The sequence below is a fragment of the Rutidosis leptorrhynchoides genome, chromosome 2, assembly GCF_046630445.1.
Source record: "Rutidosis leptorrhynchoides isolate AG116_Rl617_1_P2 chromosome 2, CSIRO_AGI_Rlap_v1, whole genome shotgun sequence".
In the NCBI taxonomy this organism is placed as follows: domain Eukaryota; kingdom Viridiplantae; phylum Streptophyta; class Magnoliopsida; order Asterales; family Asteraceae; genus Rutidosis; species Rutidosis leptorrhynchoides.
The window spans coordinates 315477734-315495374 of record NC_092334.1 but is presented as its reverse complement, the minus strand read 5'-3'; positions in this window follow the sequence as shown (position 1 = coordinate 315495374).

The following is a 17641-nucleotide window of genomic DNA, read 5'->3' as shown; positions in this document are numbered from 1 at the left end:
TCGCTTTGATACTCTTTGAATGCTTCAAAAGTTTTGTCCTTATGTCTTAACAAGTAGACATATCCGAAATGACTGAAGTCATCAATGAAAGTAACGAAGTATCTTTCACCATTCCTAGTTATGGGCTTAAAGGGTCCACATACATCCGAATGTATTAATCCCAATAAGTCCTTAGCCCTTTCATAGGTCCCTTTGAAAGGTGCTTTAGTCATTTTGCCTTGTAAACAAGATTCACATACATCAAACGAGTCTAGTTCATTTGATTTCAAAAGGCCATTCTTTTGAAGTGTATGCATTCGATTCTTGTTTATGTGACCAAGGCGACAATGCCATAAGTAGGAATCACTCAAATCCCTTTTGAGTTTCTTGGTGCTAGTATGGTATATTGAGCTACTAGATGATGTGTCATCATGAACCAATTCATAAATTCCATTTGAAGGTGAAGCCTTAAAATAGAATACATTATCTAAATAAACGTGAATATCATCATTAACAAAATTAAGATAAAAACCACATTGTTTTAAACGGGAAACTGAAATAATGTTTCGACATAAATCTGGTGCATACAAAACATTGTTCAAAATAAGTTCCAAACCACTTGGAAGCTTTAATACAAAGTCTCCTTGAGCCTTCACTTGCACTTTGGCTCCATTACCCATAAAGAGACTTGATGTTCCCATTTGCTTGCTACTTCTTTTGAACCCCTGCAAAGAATTGCAAATGTGAGTTCCACATCCAGTGTCTAATACCCATGTATTAGAAGAAGTAATACTAAGCTCTATATATACCATATATATATTACCTGAGGTTTGCCCCGCATCCCTCTTTTCCTTCAACTCCTTAAGGTAGACCAGGTAGTTTCGTTTCCAGTGACCCATTTCACCGCAACCGAAGCACGGGTCTTCCTTGAGGTTTGCTTGTCCGGCAACCTTTTGCTTCTTGTTCTTGTTTTTGGTTGGGGTAACCATCCTCCCCTTTCCCTTGACTTGATGGGCGGGTCCTTTCCTCTTAGCCGCCTTTGGCTTAGAGGTGTTATTACCTTTGGACCCACCATCATTGATCATTAGCACGGGTGAAGCCCTCTTACCCATGCTAGTTTCTGCCGTCCTAAGCATGCCATGAAGTTTGCCAATGGTCTTATCCATCCCATTCATATTGTAATTAATTACAAATTGGTCAAACCTCTTTGACAAGGAGTTTAGGATAAGTCCGTGGCTAGCTCATTAGATATGTTGAGATTAAGACGGTTTGCACGATCAATGAGGCTTTTCATCTTAAGGACATAAGATGAAACGGATTGGGAGTCGTCCATACGACATGCATGAAACGCTCAGACCGTTTCAAAGCGCTCGACACGAGCTTGTTGAAGGAACATCTCCTTCAATTGCGTGATCATGTCGTATGCAGTATGATGCTCGAAATCCTTTTGGAGTTCGGGTAGCATAGTCCCAAGCATTAGGCAAGCGACTTGCACCGAATCGGTGCAATACTTATCCCAATAAGCCATGCCTTCCGTATCATCCTCGTCGGGTTGATCGGGAATGGGGTCTTCCAACACATACGCCTTATCCTCAAGTTTAAGGACAATCCTAAGATTGCGGAACCAATCCATAAAGTTCGTATGGTTGAGTTTGTCTTTCTCGAGGAGAGACCTTAACGATAGGTTGTTCAAGTTAATAGGTGCGTTTTGCATGTTGTTGTTATTGGCGGCCATCTACAAAATTTAACAAAGTTCATTTAAGTATCGATTTTAAATTTAACAATCAATACCCTTTAAATCCAATTGATATATATTAAATTTTAGAATCCAACGATAAACCAAATTTCGGTTAGGTGACCTTTATCCCGTCATTTGATTTAGCTAGGTAGTCATTATATGACAATTGCAATCCTTTTGCAACTTCTAAGTTATGGGATCATGCAATCCTTTTGCATGACATATTATCCCATCAACACCTATTTGTTCATCATGCTTCGGTGACCCTAAGTTCATGATTTCCAAATCAAGTCGTCCTACTTGTTTAGACATGTAAACTTAACATACAAGTGGTTAGGTGACCTTTATCCCACAAGTGTGCGAAATTTACCTTAATCATATTAGTTTGCTCATAACGGTTAGGTGACCTTTATCCCATTATAAGTTCCTTAATACGTCTAAGTGTCATACAATAGGATGGCGTTTAAACTTGTTAACCTAGTGTGTTAAAGGGATTTTAAGTTTTCATTATTTCTAGTTTGAGAAAACTTTTATGCCATACACCAACATGCATTTAATGTATGGTTCTTATGAAAATCCATTTTCATGTCTATAAACCATTTTATATATATGATCCTAATCATGTTCTTAATAACCGTTTATTAATGTCCTTTTAGCCATTTTTAATTTAACCAATTAAATTGTCGTTTTGCATGTCGTTAATAAATGTATAATTTAACCAATTAAATTGCCATTTTGCTTGTTGTTAACTTGTGTGATTAACTTGTAGCATACAAACATACAATCCACAATCATACAATAAACAACCATGCATGCAAAACAAATATGTTCACAATCAAGTCATTTTGGTAGACATTTGTTTAGCCAAAAACAAATGCCACTGGATAAGGGGTTATAACACAAAGTAGGAGATTTTAAATCTCCCACTTAATCTTGCATCCAAATGCTTCTTCTTGTGTTCTTCAAGTCTTCATCATCTTCATCTTTTTACAAAATATATCCTAATACATTTTGTCTAAAAAATCAAATTACAACCTAATCTATTTTACATACCAAATATAAAATAAATTACATAACCAAATGAATTATTACATGCCAAATGAATAAATATTATTACAAACCAATTGAATAAATATCAATCAACCATGCATGCAACCAAACACAAGGTCAAGGCTTAGATTGTGAACTTTAACTACATAAGAGATAGGCAATACAGAATCACAAGTGATTGGCAGTACAGAATCACAAGTGATTGGCAGTACAGAATCACAAGTGATTGGCAGTACAGAATGCAGAATCACAAGTGATTTTGGCTAAAATGACAAACCACCCAAAACCGAAAATTTTACATTCTACTTCATGCATCTTCATAGAATGCAAAATTATAGTGGGTTTAATAACCATCTCGAAGCATATTTCAACAACTTCGGCTCTAGATACCATTGTTGGGATTTAACAAGTTTCATAATACTTATAATCATTCAAGAAATAAGATTTGCGGAAGCGTGTAGATTACCATTTTGAAACTTGTAAATCTTTAACCAATTAAAGTTAAATCCCAATAAGGATCAAGTTGTGAAACATACTTACAAACTAAGAGTGGGTTTAGAGTTTATACCTCCTCAAGCTAGTTGAGGGTTAGTTCAAAAGAAGATGATGAAGATGATGAAGAATGGAGCTTCAAAGTGATGAAACCTCAAGGAGAAATACCCCAAGCTTTTGCACCAACACCTAGCCTTTGGTTAGGATTTAATAACACTTGAATTGAGCTTGCAATAACCAAATGAAGAACCCTTTCTTCCTCCCAAAAGGCCACGAAATTCAGCTGGGTTTTAGGAGAGTTTTGTGCAGAATTTTGATGTACAATTGCATGTATGTATTGCTACTAGTCAAAGGACATGTATATGTGGAATTGTGTTATGGAAAGCAACAAGAATAAGCATGGGATAGACTTTCTTGGGGCTCCAAAATCTGCCCACCATCCATTATTTTATAACAAGAATGATTTTATAAAACTTGTAATAATTTTATAAAACTTGTATAAAATAAACATGTATTTGTTACTTGCAATAATTTTATAAACCATTTTATAAAATATAACATAACATAATTATTTAAACCTATAAATAATTAAATCCACATCATATATAAATTATCCAAATAATTTATCTCAAGTGATTATTATTTAGAAAACCGATTTTTCTAAAGTTCAAGTGTCGCGTATTTATTTAACAATCCAACCGTTAAAATAAATACATATAAAGTGTTGGTAAGCTTGTTATTGGGTATGACCCGACTTGGATCATAACACATTAGCCACATTAATTTAATATGTCTCTCGGGCATACGAAATACCTTCAATCTCCCACTTGCACGAGAAACATAAGAAATTAATGCAAGTGATGGATACCACCTAACGACCGTCCATCACCCCCAATATGTTATGACTTTGTGCCATTCAATAACATCATTCCTTTCGAGTTCCCATCTCGAATATGAATAGGTGAATCTTTTCATTACATCCTTTTGTCCTAGATGTCATGTTAAATCCAAGAGATACGGAGTGATCACTCTCCTTTAGATTTAACTTTATCAGGCCTTAAACATCTGACTCTCAACGAATAAGAGGGACAAATTCCATCTTGGCTACATATGTCCTAAATATATACCTTGCATTATACCTGAGCTCCTCCTTATGAACTACCATATTTCAGAATAGCGAAGGAAAGAATCAAGGCACAATACTTGGCAAATATCTGAACCCAATATGTATCTCAGGTCAGAGGATACAATGATATTCGCCTTTACTCAAGATTACATGTGATCAACCACAAAGGCTCTATTTAGTGAATCTTGAGAGCGGGTCTTCCAATATTTGTATCCCACAAATATCTATGAACCTTGGTAGCAACCTTGCCCCACATTCAGTCCGTGAATGTATACCAATCCAAGTTCATAATAGTCTAAACCTCACATTTGCTCCTACAAATGTGATCGACTACGGAATTTAGAATAATTACTTATTCATGGATAAAATATGCAAAATAGGAACATAACTCAAAATAAATTAATACCATAATTATATTAATGAGTTTGAACAATTTCGTTCCGTTACAATACTTAAAACAGATCATGACCAATCACTAGAATATCGAAGCCCTAATGCACAAACATGTCCAGTATGTTTTGCTCCATGTAAGAGCTACGTGAGAGGATCCGCTATATTAAGATCTGTGTGAACTTTGCGAATACATATCTTTCCCTTTTCAACTTCATCCCTTATGTAGTTGAATCTCCGCTCAATGTGACGGGTCTTTTGGTGAGCACGAGGTTCTTTGATTTGAGCAATCGCACCCTCGTTGTCACAAAAGATCTCAAGAGGGTCCTGAATGGAAGGGACTACTCCTAAGTCGTCGATGAATTTCTTCATCCATGCAGCTTCCTGAGCTGCCAATGATGCGGCGATGTACTCCGACTCTGTAGCGGATAAAGCAACAACATCCTGTTTTGAACTCTTCCAAGAGACCGCACCTCCATTTAATGTGAAGACATAACCAGATTGTGATCGAGAATCATCTCGATCAGTTTGGAAACTCGCATCCACGTAACCTTTTACAGCAAGTTCCTCCTCACCAGACCCATATATCAGAAACATATCCTTAGTCCTCCTAAGGTATTTCAATATACTTTTGACAGCAATCCAATGACTGTTTCCTGGGTTATTCTGGTATCTACTTGTCAGGCTAAGAGCGCATGACACATCCGGTGTAGTGCATATCATTGCATACATGATTGACCCATTGGCAGACGCATATGGGACCTTCTTCATTTTCTCTTGTTCATCTTTCGTGGTGGGGCACTAAGATGAACTAAGGAGTGTTCCTCTTTGAATAGGTACCAAACCTTTCTTAGAGTTCTCCATCTTGAACCTTTTCAAGATCTTTTCAATGTGTGCACTTTGATTCAAACCTATCAGTTTCTTGGTTCTATCCCTGTAGATCCCAATCCCCAAAACGTATTGTGCTTCTCCAAGATCCTTAATGGAGAAGCATTTACTTAGCCAAGTTTTAACTCTTTGCATTGCCGGAATATCATTTCCAAATAACAATATATCATCCACATATAGTACAAGGAACATGATAGTGCTCCCACTAGCTTTCTTATATACACAAGATTCATCACTATTTTTAATGAAGCCAAATTTCTCGGCTTCCTCATTAAAACGATGATTCCACATTCTAGATGCTTGTTTCAATCCGTAGATTGACTTCTTTAACTTGCATACCTTTTTAGGATATTTCGGATCAACAAAACCTTCAGGCTGAACCATATAGACATCTTCCACAAGATATCCATTTAGGAAAGCAATCTTGACATCCATTTGCCATATTTCATAATCATAATGAGCAGCAATGGCAAGTAATATCCTAATACACTTTAGCATCGCCACAGGCGAAAAAGTTTCATCATAATCAACCCCTTGAGTTTGAGTGAAACCTTTTGCTACAAGTCTAGCTTTATATGTATCCAAGTTTCCATGTATGTCGGTTTTCATTTTGAAAAGCCATTTACAATCAACTAGCCTTGAGCCAGCAGGTTGTGTAACAAGTTCCCAAACTTGGTTGTCATACATGGATTGCATCTCAGTGTTCATGGCTTCCTGCCATTTATCTTTATCAATCCTTGATAAAGCATCTTGGTAGTTTATTGGTTCATCCAAATCAATCACATAGCAACCATCCATGAGAAACCCATATCTCTCAGGAGGATTACTAATCCTACCAGATCTGCGAACGTCTTGTGTATTTTGATCATCCATTTGATCACTCTCAACATTTTCATGTTGAGTGCTAGTGTCAACCAATTGTGTATCATCTACTTGATCTTGAACCTCTTCAAGATCTATCTTCCTTTCACTACTTCCTTCCATTAGGAACTTAGTTTCAAGGAATTCCGCCTTCCGAGCAACAAATACATTCTGCTCGGATGGATCATAGAAATAATATCCCATATTATCCTTGGGATATCCTATGAAGATACACTTCGTGGATCGAGCATTCAACTTATTAGGGACGTAACGCTTAGGATAAGCTTCACATCCCCATACCTTTAAGTATGATAGAGATGGAGGTTTTCCAAACCACATCTCATGAGGTGTTCGTTCCACTTTCTTGGTTGGGGCCATATTTAAAATACGAGCCGCGGAGCATAGACAATAACCCCAAAATGATAGAGGTAACGAGCTTCTAGCCATCATAGATCGAACCATATCCATTAGGGTTCGGTTCCTCCTTTCGGAAACTCCATTCAGTTGGGGTGTTCCAGGAGGAGTGAGTTGCGAGATAATCCCACAACTTCTAAGATGATCTTGGAAAGCATCACTTAGGTATTCACCTCCTCTATCGGTACGAAGTACCTTGATTGTCTTATTGAGTTGATTTTGTACTTCGCTTTGATACTCTTTGAATGCTTCAAAAGTTTCGTCCTTATGTCTTAACAAGTAGACATATCCGAAACGACTGAAGTCATCAATGAAAGTAACGAAGTATCTTTCACCATTCCTAGTTATGGGCTTAAAGGGTCCACATACATCCGAATGTATTAATCCCAATAAGTCCTTAGCCCTTTCATAGGTCCCTTTGAAAGGTGCTTTAGTCATTTTGCCTTGTAAACAAGATTCACATACATCAAACGAGTCTAGTTCATTTGATTTCAAAAGGCCATTCTTTTGAAGTGTATGCATTCGATTCTTGTTTATGTGACCAAGGCGACAATGCCATAAGTAGGAATCACTCAAATCCCTTTTGAGTTTCTTGGTGCTAGTATGGTATATTGAGCTACTAGATGATGTGTCATCATGAACCAATTCATAAATTCCATTTGAAGGTGAAGCCTTAAAATAGAATACATTATCTAAATAAACGTGAATATCATCATTAACAAAATTAAGATAAAAACCACATTGTTTTAAACGGGAAACTGAAATAATGTTTCGACATAAATCCGGTGCATACAAAACATTGTTCAAAATAAGTTCCAAACCACTTGGAAGCTTTAATACAAAGTCTCCTTGAGCCTTCACTTGCACTTTGGCTCCATTACCCATAAAGAGACTTGATGTTCCCGTTTGCTTGCTACTTCTTTTGAACCCCTGCAAAGAATTGCAAATGTGAGTTCCACATCCAGTGTCTAATACCCATGTATTAGAAGAAGTAATACTAAGCTCTATATATACCATATATATATTACCTGAGGTTTTCCCCGCATCCCTCTTTTCCTTCAACTCCTTAAGGTAGACCAGGCAGTTTCGTTTCCAGTGACCCATTTCACCGCAACCGAAGCACGGGTCTTCCTTGAGTTTTGCTTGTCCGGCAACCTTTTGCTTCTTGTTCTTGTTTTTGGTTGGGGTAACCATCCTCCCCTTTCCCTTGACTTGATGGGCGGGTCCTTTCCTCTTAGCCGCCTTTGGCTTAGAGGTGTTATTACCTTTGGACCCACCATCATTGATCATTAGCACGGGTGAAGCCCTCTTACCCATGCTAGTTTCTGCCGTCCTAAGCATGCCATGAAGTTTGCCAATGGTCTTATCCATCCCATTCATATTGTAATTAATTACAAATTGGTCAAACCTCTTTGACAAGGAGTTTAGGATAAGTCCGTGGCTAGCTCATTAGATATGTTGAGATTAAGACGGTTTGCACGATCAATGAGGCTTTTCATCTTAAGGACATAAGATGAAACGGATTGGGAGTCGTCCATAAGACATGCATGAAGCGCTCAGACCGTTTCAAAGCGCTCGACACGAGCTTGTTGAAGGAACATCTCCTTCAATTGCGTGATCATGTCGTATGCAGTATGATGCTCGAAATCCTTTTGGAGTTCGGGTAGCATAGTCCCAAGCATTAGGCAAGCGACTTGCACCGAATCGGTGCAATACTTATCCCAATAAGCCATGCCTTCCGTATCATCCTCGTCGGGTTGATCGGGAATGGGGTCTTCCAACACATACGCCTTATCCTCAAGTTTGAGGACAATCCTAAGATTGCGGAACCAATCCATAAAGTTCGTATGGTTGAGTTTGTCTTTCTTGAGGAGAGACCTTAACGATAGGTTGTTCAAGTTAATAGGTGCGTTTTGCATGTTGTTGTTATTGGCGGCCATCTACAAAATTTAACAAAGTTCATTTAAGTATCGATTTTAAATTTAACAATCAATACCCTTTAAATCCAATTGATATATATTAAATTTTAGAATCCAACGATAAACCAAATTTCGGTTAGGTGACCTTTATCCCGTCATTTGATTTAGCTAGGTAGTCATTATATGACAATTGCAATCCTTTTGCAACTTCTAAGTTATGGGATCATGCAATCCTTTTGCATGACATATTATCCCATCAACACCTATTTGTTCATCATGCTTCGGTGACCCTAAGTTCATGATTTCCAAATCAAGTCGTCCTACTTGTTTAGACATGTAAACTTAACATACAAGTGGTTAGGTGACCTTTATCCCACAAGTGTGCGAAATTTACCTTAATCATATTAGTTTGCTCATAACGGTTAGGTGACCTTTATCCCATTATAAGTTCCTTAATACGTCTAAGTGTCATACAATAGGATGGCGTTTAAACTTGTTAACCTAGTGTGTTAAAGGGATTTTAAGTTTTCATTATTTCTAGTTTGAGAAAACTTTTATGCCATACACCAACATGCATTTAGTGTATGGTTCTTATGAAAATCCATTTTCATGTCTATAAACCATTTTATATATATGATCCTAATCATGTTCTTAATAACCGTTTATTAATGTCCTTTTAGCCATTTTTAATTTAACCAATTAAATTGTCGTTTTGCATGTCGTTAATAAATGTATAATTTAACCAATTAAATTGCCATTTTGCTTGTTGTTAACTTGTGTGATTAACTTGTAGCATACAAACATACAATCCACAATCATACAATAAACAACCATGCATGCAAAACAAATATGTTCACAATCAAGTCATTTTGGTAGACATTTGTTTAGCCAAAAACAAATGCCACTGGATAAGGGGTTATAACACAAAGTAGGAGATTTTAAATCTCCCACTTAATCTTGCATCCAAATGCTTCTTCTTGTGTTCTTCAAGTCTTCATCATCTTCATCTTTTTACAAAATATATCCTAATACATTTTGTCTAAAAAATCAAATTACAACCTAATCTATTTTACATACCAAATATAAAATAAATTACATAACCAAATGAATTATTACATGCCAAATGAATAAATATTATTACAAACCAATTGAATAAATATCAATCAACCATGCATGCAACCAAACACAAGGTCAAGGCTTAGATTGTGAACTTTAACTACATAAGAGATAGGCAATACAGAATCACAAGTGATTGGCAGTACAGAATCACAAGTGATTGGCAGTACAGAATCACAAGTGATTGGCAGTACAGAATGCAGAATCACAAGTGATTTTGGCTAAAATGACAAACCACCCAAAACCGAAAATTTTACATTCTACTTCATGCATCTTCATAGAATGCAAAATTATAGTGGGTTTAATAACCATCTCGAAGCATATTTCAACAACTTCGGCTCTAGATACCATTGTTGGGATTTAACAAGTTTCATAATACTTATAATCATTCAAGAAATAAGATTTGCGGAAGCGTGTAGATTACCATTTTGAAACTTGTAAATCTTTAACCAATTAAAGTTAAATCCCAATAAGGATCAAGTTGTGAAACATACTTACAAACTAAGAGTGGGTTTAGAGTTTATACCTCCTCAAGCTAGTTGAGGGTTAGTTCAAAAGAAGATGATGAAGATGATGAAGAATGGAGCTTCAAAGTGATGAAACCTCAAGGAGAAATACCCCAAGCTTTTGCACCAACACCTAGCCTTTGGTTAGGATTTAATAACACTTGAATTGAGCTTGCAATAACCAAATGAAGAACCCTTTCTTCCTCCCAAAAGGCCACGAAATTCAGCTGGGTTTTAGGAGAGTTTTGTGCAGAATTTTGATGTACAATTGCATGTATGTATTGCTACTAGTCAAAGGACATGTATATGTGGAATTGTGTTATGGAAAGCAACAAGAATAAGCATGGGATAGACTTTCTTGGGGCTCCAAAATCTGCCCACCATCCATTATTTTATAACAAGAATGATTTTATAAAACTTGTAATAATTTTATAAAACTTGTATAAAATAAACATGTATTTGTTACTTGCAATAATTTTATAAACCATTTTATAAAATATAACATAACATAATTATTTAAACCTATAAATAATTAAATCCACATCATATATAAATTATCCAAATAATTTATCTCAAGTGATTATTATTTAGAAAACCGATTTTTCTAAAGTTCAAGTGTCGCGTATTTATTTAACAATCCAACCGTTAAAATAAATACATATAAAGTGTTGGTAAGCTTGTTATTGGGTATGACCCGACTTGGATCATAACACATTAGCCACATTAATTTAATATGTCTCTCGGGCATACGAAATACCTTCATATGTATATATGTTTTCATAAAGATTGTAATTAAAATTCTCTTGTACAAACTGTTAATGGTGAAAATATTTTGGCGGGTAGGTAATACTCGAGGAATATTTAAATTTCACATTAATAAGTTACATTGTACGTTCTTCGAATCTGTTTCAACAGTCATATACTATCCTACTTACATCCACCGTTATACAAATCCGTTCACCAGAGAATAACCATATTCATCCAATTTCATATTTGGATTTTGGTTTATCAAAATCCAACAAGTGGCATAATGAAGAAAAGATTTGACAACATAAAATTTGTTAGAAACAAACAAATTAACTATGAGAAATTTTGTTAAGAATCCACGCTAACTGTTCCTAGCTAATTATTCCTAGTTAACTGATTACATTTTATTTATCGCAATTTAATTATCGCAATTTACATTCTCGCACTTTATTTATCGTCATTTAATTTCTGTTATTTACTTTACGCACTTTATTTATCGTCATTTAAATTTCTGTTATTTATTTTTACACACTTTAAATATCGGGACACGTATACAAGGTTTTGACATATCATATCGACACATCTATATATATTATTTGAAATCACCATAGACACTCTATATGCAGTAATGATCGAGTTCTCTATACAGGGTTGAGGTTGATTCTCAAATAATATATATACTTTGAGTTGTGATCGAGTCTGAGACATATACGGGTCACGATACGTATTAATTAATTCGAATATTATATATTAAACTATATATGAATTATTGGACTGTTACTGTGGACTATCGACTGTGGACTATCAAGATTGGACAATTTAAAATGAATTAAAATATTGATTATAACATATGAAACTAAACAACTCTTCAAGTTTGCCACTTGATTTCATCTTAAACCTCATTTGTATCTTGACGATTACAATCTGCGTTCAAACCTTTCATGATTCTTGAAAATACCTCAATCGAGAAGATGAACCAACCGCACTTCATCAACGAAAGAAAAGATTAACGCATATAGTTATGCACCTGAAAACACTTGAAACCTGAGTAAACATTTAACACGTATCTGTGCTAACTCCTTGGCGTTATTATTACCGAAAGTAACTTTATAATCTCTCTTCAAATTAGCCAATTTTGTCACAGCTCCAATAAGTCAACTTCAATTTTTCGTTCGAAACAACCTTATTATAACCCTGATATAAAAGTTGCCTTTCGTCATCAATACCGGAAAACCGTTTATATCTCACTACATTAGCAACAAATTTACCAGCAACATCATTGATCTTTGACCTTATGAAAAGTTATTATGTTTATTGAAATCCTATCATCTACCCATCTGCATCGGATAACGAGAATTGCCGTACCAAATACCGAGAATCAGCAATCAGTACCTTGAAAAACTCACAGCATATTTACAACAACAGTTATATGTACAACATTTATCTCTTAGAATTATGATCTTTCATTCTGAAATCCTGAAAAGCACTCAGTCTACAAATCAATACCACAAATTATGAAAAACCTAAATACAGCAGCAAAAACTGTACACGACCTTAACCGTCAGAAGTTGATGATAAAGAATAATTTGTTGGAAAAGCTCAGAAACGTTGGAACTGAAAAACGGGTAGAGTTAACCATGAAGGAGACCAAGGACAAATACAAGGACCATACCCTATATTCAAGTAATCCAGATAATTCTGGATCCGTTGAAATCTTTAGAGAATATCTTGCTCCGAAGTCATGTTAAAATCTTGCGAAAAATCTTTCTCCATCAACCATCGAACTTAGAAATTCCAAAATATCATCATCAATATCTTCGATATTTCTGAGGATATTTTCATAAATATTCTAGTCTGAAATTATATACCTTTTCGTGCTTCCTGTGTATCATTATATTGGAAACATTCAATAGAAAATTTAGTACCAAAAAGCAGATAATACGAAACTATGAAGAAAGCCGTGGACAAATCACAAAGAATAAGTTTGACTTCAAAGAATCCAAATGATTCATTGTCTGCTAAAGTCTTTAGTGAATATCTTGCTCCTTACTTTAAACCCTTGCAGACAATAGTTTCTATCATCCTCTGATCTTAGATATTCCGAAATATTATCGTATCTTTCATTATAAATATCCTCCATATTTCTGGAGATATTTTATAACTATTCTTATCTGAAATCATTAATCTCTTCGTGTTATCAGTATTACATCATATAGAAACTGTTAGTTTCTATATTCTGTAAACTTTCGAGCTTAAAATATGAATGTTATTGAAGTAATGTTGGGAACTGATGCATGAGTTAGTATAATATAATGACACTTGATCAACGTGATTATATTACAGTAAGTCATGCTGAGTTCTAATGGAACGTGATGATTCACAGATCATATCGTCATCACGTGTCATGTTACATAACTCTTTCATTCTAATTAACTTCTGAACATATTAAGAAAGTATATTCTTGATAACTCTATTCTCAATGATTCTGGTAATTTGACGAATCAAATCGTGCTATTACGTTCTTTCTTGATTATAACATTAAATTCATTCGAAACTCCATACTTACAAATTTTAGACCATTACTCGTTTTACTAGAGATCGAGAGGAGATTAAAAAGACGAAGAGCTCCGAAACATAAAGGAAGATATAAAACTCGACAACAACACTGAAATTACAATAATTAAAAATTAAAACATCACGACAATTAAAAATTAAAAGATAACAATCAAACTACTCGTCGTCGTCAATTGTCATCTGCAAAGTAGCGTTCACCAGTCATTTCACCATCTGTGAGGTACTCTGGAGACATCGGTATTTCTCTTGATGCCTCAACTGCTGCTTCAGCTGATTCATCGAGGTAACGATAACCCAACGTCTCTTCATCTTCAAGAACCGCATACAAAGAAATGCATTTACCGTGATCTTCAATAGTATCTTTTATAAAGTACCATTGATCATCGGTACACAGAAAACTTGCCCTACAATCCGCATCATAATCGTCTTTATAAAAGAACACAGACGTGAATTCACACGGAACTTTTTCTTTCAGAAAGGGTAGCAAGTCTTGTAAACCAACATCACGAATGTCGATATCTTCAAACGAAATACTGTCGCCCCACTTATATTCCTTCATTTGATTACGGAAATCACCTCCGTAATGAACATCGAATGAAACAATCATTGGGGGAAGTGTTAACATTTTGCAGGTTGGGAGTGTTTGATTTTGATTTCGAGAAAGGTGGAAATATAAAAGAAATGTATGTTTGAGTGTATAAAATGAAGTATATGGTTGGTGTTTATATAGTGTAAAAGTGAACGTTGGGATAGCCGTTGGAAATTTTTTTTACTAACGGCTACAAATTTGGGCAAGTTTTTGGGCGAAGGTGGACGATGCCCGTTGGGACCTCTCTCATGATAGTTTCATTCGTGCTCTTCGAATAATCGAATTATTTTATCTGTATTATTCTGGAATGATGGAAACTCAATTTATCAACTCTTATTCATCAGGAAAACATATTTATTGTTAGCCATGACGACCTCACTCAAATTTCGGGACGAAATTTCTTTAACGGGTAGGTACTGTAGTGACCCGAAAATTTCCGAACAAATTTAAACTTAATCTTTATATGATTTCGATACGATAAGCAAAGTCTGTAATGGTGAGTCTCAAAATTTTGGAACAGTTACATAAATGCATTTACCCTTTTGACTATTTCCGACGATTCACGAACAATTGTGCAAATAAATATGTTAATATAATATATATATATATATATATATATATATATATATATATATATATATATATATATATATACATATATAAATAAACATAAGTATATATATAATAAAAGAAAACAATTTAAATCATTTGAATTGAATATGAAAGATAATAAATAAAATAATAAAGTTGCTATTAAAATAAATCTATGTGTAAACATATATAAATTCTATACATATTTAATATTATATATATATTGTAATATATATAAATATTAACGTTATATATATGTTATTATAATGTCATATTTTATAATATGTAATATTAAGTTCGATTACGGGTTCAAAATAGAATTAAATATAATTGTTATAGTTACTTTCAATATTTTTAAATATTAATATCAGTATTAGTATTGTCAACCCTATTATTATTATTATTATTTCTATCATTATTGTTAGTATGATTATTTTGATTAGTAATATTTTATTATCATTTTCTATTATAATAATTATCAGTATTTTTATTATTATTATTAATATGTTTATTTTTACTAATTATTAATATAAACATTAATTATAAATAAGTATTATATAAGGAATTGATTCTTCTGTGTGCATCACCATCCAACTGTTCTTCTTTCTTGTTTTGTCTCTAATTTGTTAGCAGTCTCAATCCATTATGGTACACAAAAATCGAATCTAAATCTTTAATACATACAAAATTCGTTAGCAATCCCTTTCCTTTATTTTTTTTTATTTATTTATTTTTTTCTTTCTATCTTCTGATATATAAACTGTCTACTAAAACTAACTGTAGAGGACACGACTAATACAATACTTCTAATTAAGTTCTTCCCTTTATCCATCATCATTATCAAATACAACGGCCATTTATCTGCTATTTTTTTTAATATATATATATATATATATATATATATATATATATATATATATATATATATATATATATATATATATATATATATATATATATATATATATATGCTTCGCTACCTCTGCTCGTGGGTACTTTTTACCAAAGACTCAAATTCGAACAAGTTTTCAAAATCTATTAATACCATTGTGTTAGGAAACCTTTAAATGATCTTTCTACAAAGTTTCAAATTCCAATTCTTATTATCAAATTCTAATTTCGTAGTCAAAGTTTTCAAATTAGAAAGTCAACTCGTTTGTTCATCCAAAAATCTGAAGTCATGTTGATGTTTCTGATTAAATTGATTGTTTGTATAGTTTCAGTGAACGATTTACAATCTTTTTCGTGTTGTAACAATTTTCAAAAACATTGTCAAAATCATAAGTAATTTTTTTTTTTTTTTTGTTATTGGAACCGTAACCCAGCAGGCAGCGTATTTTTTTTTTATTTTTTTTCGGTTCTATTAATAACTACAACAGATACTTTTAATTCGTTTACAAATAATAAGAACAGCTATTTTTTTTGTGTGACTAATTGGTTATGTCCGAAGGAGTTTTGGAGAGAAGGAAGAAGGGGAACTAGGGAAAAATAGGAGGAACGGGTTAAATAAAAAAGGGTTGCTGAGATATATATAAAAAATGGTTCAGACGAGTGGTTAAGTGTTGATTTAGGTAAGCGGGTGGTCGCGAGTTTGAGTCTCGGCAGAGACTGGTTTATTGTTTTTTTTTTGGGACATTATACTCTTAAGGTAGCTTTTATTATTCTTATTGTTTTTATCATTATTACTATTATTATTATTATTATCGTTACATTTATTATTGATTGTTATTATATGCTAATACTAATAATATGAATATTATTACCATGAGGATTATAACTAAATAGTGTAAATATGAGTATTATAATTATCACAATCATTATTAGTATTATTATGGTTATTATTAATATTAGATATAGACTACTAAATTATTATTATTACTATTATTGATATATGAATTAAATATCATTTACGATTATAATTTCCAATATAGTGATTATTATTATTATTATTATTATTATTATTATTATTATTATTATTATTATTATTATTATTATTATTAGTATTATTATTATTATTATTATTATTATTATTATTATTATTATTATTATTATTATTATTATTATTATTATTACTACTACTAATATTATTACCATTAGTAGATTTAGTAAGTAGTATTGTTATTAAAATTATCATTAGCAATGAGATTGTTATTATTAAGTATTAGGTATAATTATCAGAAGCATTATTTTCATTATCTTAGTTAGTAAACTTTTCATTTTTATTAAAAACTACTGTTATTAATATTATCATATGTATTACTATTATCGTTAATAATATTACTATTAATATTAGAATTAGGATTATTAATAATATTACCATTTTGAAACAATACATTATGTTATTATTTTCATAAACATTATTATAGTTATTAGCAATAACAAGTATTATCACTTTTACCATTACAAATATTAATTTGGGTATTATTACAATTACTAGTTTCGACAAACAAATATAAAAATAATACACTTAATGAAATAATGAAAATATATATATATATATAAGTTAAAAATATAAAAGTTATATCACTAATAGTAAATACATATATATTTGTTCGATTACAATTATGTATATTAATAAATATACAAATGATATAGGTTCGTGAATCCGAGGCCAACCCTGCATTGTTGATTATAGTCATATGTATTTTTAATACAAAATAC